This window comes from Theropithecus gelada, chromosome 8 (assembly GCF_003255815.1).
Source record: "Theropithecus gelada isolate Dixy chromosome 8, Tgel_1.0, whole genome shotgun sequence".
In the NCBI taxonomy this organism is placed as follows: Eukaryota; Metazoa; Chordata; class Mammalia; order Primates; family Cercopithecidae; genus Theropithecus; species Theropithecus gelada.
Genome location: NC_037676.1, coordinates 126,593,980 through 126,599,546, shown reverse-complemented (window position 1 = coordinate 126,599,546; position 5,567 = coordinate 126,593,980). Strand labels below are relative to the sequence as shown.

Sequence of the window (5,567 nt, the reverse complement as noted above, 5' to 3'; positions counted from 1 at the left end):
CTCATATTTTATAAACAACAGTTTTGTGGTTATACTTCAAATTCTTTCAATATCATAAATCAATTATTTTAAATGTTTTGTCCTTAAGATCTTAACATTTAAGAACTTAGCACTCAAGAACTTAATGCTCTGGAAAAATATTGATGTCCCCAAAGGGTGTTTTCTTTTTCTTGCTTTTAAAAAAGTTCGTATAAATTTAAGGGGTACAAGTGCAGTTTTGTTATGTGAGTATATTGCAATAGTGGTGAAGCCCGGGCTTTTAGTGTAACCATTACCTGATTAGTCTACATTGTACTCATCAAGTAATTTCTCATCCTTTATATGCCTGCCTCCCACCATCCCACCCTTCCGAGTCTCCCGTGTTCATCATAGGTGTACCCTCTATGTCCATGTGTACACCTTAGTTAGCTCCCACTTACAAGTGAGGACATACGGTTTTGACTTTCTGTTTCTGAGATGTTTCACTTAAGATAATGACCTCCAGCTCCATCCATGTTGCTGCAAAAGGCGTGATTTTATTATCTTTTATGGCTGAATAGTATATCATATATATATATAAATGATCACACACACACTACATTTTCTTTATGCCGCTTCAGTTTGTGGACACTTAAGTCAATTCCCTATCTTTGCCATTGTGAATAGTGCTCCAATAGACATAAAAGTGTAGGTCTCTTTTTGATGTAATGATTTATTTTCCTTTGGGTATATACCCGTTACTGGGATTGCTGGATCAGATGGTAGTTCTGTTTTTTTTCCCAATTAACTTTTGTTTATGAAGGTTTATATTGACTATATCAGAAATGAAAACTGACAAATGTTAAAAATATATTTGTTAATCTATTTTAAAATAAACCAATTTCATGCTAACATTTTATGATAATTATTTTTCAAAAATAATTTAGCGAGAAGAGCAGCATTGTTAATAACATTTTGCAAATCTTTTCAATGTCTGGCTTAATAGAAGACAGCTGGATTATCATACCTGTTTCTCCATTCAGTCTGATACGTTGTTTTGTTTGAAGTAAATGAAGAAATTCATCCTCATGCAGGTATTAAGTTGTAGACGGGAGGAATATTTTAATAGCCTAGGCTATAGATTTATTCTTGGACACTATACCAAAACTGAACAAGGGGTAGTAGCTAAAAGATTATTTACAATGTAGAATCTGAAGTCATATAAATGAAGCTTTGCATTGAATTTCATTAGACTCCAGTGGGTCTACCTTGCACTTTGAGTGAAACTTTTTCCCATGAATAATTTTGTAAAATCATACATTTGGCCCATGGAAACTATTGATTCACTGAGTTATGCACATCTTCCAAATGTTAATATTTTGCCATATAAAATGTTTAAAAATCATGTTCACTGTGACCAGCAATCTCATTTTAAAAAGCCTCTTAAATACTGAAAGGCCATCAAATTCAGATGGCAGATACACATTTTCCAAAATAATTTTCACTTAAAAGCTTAAAATTTATCATTGGCAACAAATACTGTTAGTTTTTCTTGAAGTGACAGTTCACTTTGTTCATGTTTAAGGAAATGTCTGTCAAATACCCACATCTGAATTGCCTCCAGACTCACGACTCAAAACACCCTCACAAGTAGTTTTCCTCAAGACAACCATCATATTTTGGTATCCCCAGAAGTACTTCATATACACTTCTCATTTCTTCATACAGAAAATTTAAAAGACTTAAGAGTAAAGATTTAAAATAAGTAATTTTTACCGCTTTATTAAGGACGTTGGATGAAACCACCCCTTCCCCCAGCCCCCACCTACAGCTGCATGGCAACGAAGAATACAATGACTACTAGTGCCTCGTTTCAAAGATGCTGGTGCTTTTACCCACAATTGTTTTTGCGCCATTGGTGAATGTGTCACCATAGTTAAAAGGACTTACAATGTCTTAGTATATTTTGAAAATGTTTTGATTTCACAAACTCCCTACAAAAAATTCAGAAGTCTGCAGACCATACCAACACACTGAGAACTGCTGTCCTGAACTTTCCTAATTTTATGAGGCTTAGTTGCAAGTAACAAAACCCCAAAATAACAGCCACTGAAATAAGATAGAAATTAATCTCCTATGGAAAATTATTGTTGCATGTTGTCCAGGGCTGGTATAAGGGTTTTATGCTCTGGAAAGTGGTGGTCAGAGGCCCAGCTTTTCATCCTTCTGTTTCATCATGTACTGTTTTCACTGTCAACGTTACTTCGTGATCTAAAATGGCTGCTTTAGTCCCAGCCATCTTACCTACCTTCTGCCCAGCGGGGAAGAAACTGAAAAGAAAGATAAAAAGGCCTTGCGCCAACTTTTTTCGTATTTCAAAAATTTATTTCAAACTGTGCATAATGGAGTAAAAACATAAGTTGAAAATGTACCTGTTATAAGGATATTATATATCCAGGTATAGTTCAAATATATACATGGATTCTCAGCAGACTGATTCAAATACTACAGAGCCGAATCTTTTAAAATATAACTACAAAAAACAAAGGGGGAAAACCTTAAAATACCACAATATATTTACAGAAATATTACAAACCATAGGAAAATATTTCGAAAGCAGTAGTTTCATGTGTTTTTAATCTGAACAAAATGGAAAGTTGAGATTGAACAAAAGCTATTATAAATTACCAACGATGTAAGTTTTGCACTTTTGCCCTTTTAGACGAGACCACAGAGATGGTTTGCCAGTACTTAGTTTTTTCCTTTCGTACAATTTTTAAACGATTAAAATGTCGAAATTTAAATAATTTTCTTCTTTCCAGGTTTGCAATTGTGCTAAATTTCAGCTGCAGCATCAAAATGCAGCAAGAAGCTTCTTCTTGAAAAATACTGGCAAATTCTCAGCTTATAAACAGTAGGCATTTTGATTGCCATGTTTATCTCGATAAATACTGGACAAAAGTTGCTTGCAAATATTGAAACATTTTTTCATCGCCTGGAGACTAGCTCTAAATATTATTGGTAAAGATTTGCAAACTTCCTGCAAAGCTCCTACTGTACCACTAGAACTTTTTTAAAAAGTTTTTCGTAACTAACTTTCCTCCAAATCTGCACAAGATCCATTCCTCCGCCCTCCCTACCCCCCTGTTTTTCTCTGTACAAAAACAGTCCCCCAAAAGGAAGTCCAGGATCCCTCTCATAAAAGTTTTCTTGTCGGCATGGCGGTTTTTGCGTGAGTGTGAATGGGATTGGTGTTCTCTTTGGCAGCTGTCATTTGCTGTGGGTGATGGGATATATATATATATATTTTTTAGCGTATCGGATTTTCTCCATGCTGTTTCTTACTCTCTTCTTTTGCACCCCTCCCATTTCCTTCGTTTTTCTTTGAAAATTTCATACCCCTCCAGTTCGCTGTCCGGCCGTCACATGCGCGAGAGCCTTGTGCCGTTAATGGCCGTGCCGGGCACCGGGCCGCTCCTGTAGTGCTGAGACACGTAAAGTCCGCTGGGGCGGCGGGTTCCGGCACCTCGGCGCCGGGAGGTACGTGCTGATCACATCCCGGAGGTCCCTGGCCTGGCAGGGCGCCCTGGAGTGGGAGGAGGAGGTAACCACAGCGGGGCTGGAGCTGGCCTGGGACTTGAGCACCGAACCCATGGAGCCAGGAGTGCCCTACTGCGAGTAGGACGTGCTGCAGGTGGGAGAGCCGTTCTTGCAGGTCTGCGAGCTGGTCACGGAGTTGTACTGCAGGGCGCTCACGTCGTAGCGGTGTATGGGCTGTATCTGCGCGGCACCGTCCGCGTGGAGGCCCGGGTGCCATGCGTAACTCAGCTGGTCCTGCATCAGGCTGTAGCTGCCATTGCTCCAGCCGTTCAGGTGCGCGTAACTGTGCATCCGCTGCTTCACGCCCGCGCCCAGACCGGTGCCCACCCCGACCCCGTTGAGCCAACTTTTAGGTTGCCACATCACACATCTTCTCCATCAGATCTATGTCACATGATCACACTGAGCTGAAAGAGAAACTTTAAATGTCTTCATTCTGTATGTCCAATTGTATACCAAAAACTGGAAGAAGGGAAGGACATCTTGGGGGACAACTGGCTCTCTATCACAATCCACCACTTTGAATACCAAGTATTCATGCCTACTTTTTTTTCCCCAGTGTGGAAGATACCCATCCACAAGAGAGTAGGCTGAAGTTTCCACAAAGTGACTGCATTTACCTCGAAATGTGCCATACTCTCTATAAGGTCTTAAATTAGCTCCTTGCTCTAATCTGTAAATGAAAAGAGTATCTTCCCCTGCGTACCCAGAGTGTAGTGACAATTTCCATTCAGAAAGAGGAAGAATGGGCAACACAACTCTCACTAATTCCTAGCAACTATTAAATCCACCACGACTATCCCCCAGCAGAAAAGCTGGATAAAATACGGGTCTCATCTATTTGAAGGCAGTAGAAATCTGCCCAAGCAGGGCTCTGAAGAGGAGTGAACTTTTCTGAGGTGAACTGACCTGTGGCTGCTTTTAGTCTGGGAGCACTTGTCCATTCTGGTTTCAGACAGGAGACTGGTAATTTTGATTTTGTATTTTTTTAAAGTTTGCTTCCAGGGGACGGCAACCAAGAGAGCTTTTGGTAGAGATATGGAACAGCCTCAAACATGGGCAATTTCAACTCAGAAAATTTGCAGTTGTGGTGCTGTTTAGGAGAGAGAACAAAAGTAGGCAGAAAGCTTCATAAAACAAAGATTAAAAATCAGGACTTGCCAGAAGAAGGGATCTGAAGAATATTCTAGGTGATCATTAGAAAACTCTGAGGCTAGGGGCACATCAAAGGTAGAATGAGCCTTATGCCAAGATTTGTAACTCTGCCTTGATTTATCATGATTCTTGGTTGGATTAAGTTCTAGCAGAAGACAGGTTTAACCTCATTGAAGAAAGACATCACCCAAAGCCTGTAACATTAAAACATCTGGAAATCAATGGAAAATTACAAAACATGCCAAAACCACATGGACCACGTGATCAAAAACTAAGAAAACATGACACAAGAAACCAAGTCACAGACGATTCACATATTGGAGTTCACTGGCAAGAACTCTAAGATAACTATGACTAATGTGTTTGAGACAATTATGGATAAGATAATAGGCAAAGACTTTTATCAAAAAAGTAATCTATGAAAATCAAATGGACATTCTAGAACTGAATACAGCATCTGGAGTTGAGAACACAGTGGGTGGATGTAATAGTGGATTTGTGTAACAAAAGATAGGATTAGTGAACTACAAGACAGGTCAATAGAAAATAGTACATACTGAAGAAAATAGTACATACTGAAGCATGTATTGGAAGCATGTAAACACAATGAAAAGCCTTTAAAAAGATAATAGGAGCCTTAGAATAGAATGGGGCCAAAGTAACATTTGACCAAGCTCAGAAAACTAAAGCAGAACAAAGAAAAATAGAACCACACTTAGGCCCATCAAGGTAAACCAACTAAAAAGTAAAGACAGAAAACATCTTAAAGACAGCCATCTCCCACAGAAACAATGGAAACCAAAAAGACTGGAATAATACTTTTAAAGTGCTTACAGAAAGTAACTGCTGATCTA

At 39.0% G+C, this 5,567-nt stretch overlaps 1 pseudogene; it reads right to left on the bottom strand.

Moving 5' to 3' along the window:
* Window positions 1-3,380: 3,380 nt before the first annotated feature.
* On the bottom strand, window positions 3,381-3,921 carry LOC112630206 (annotated as a pseudogene).
* Window positions 3,922-5,567: the final 1,646 nt, after the last annotated feature.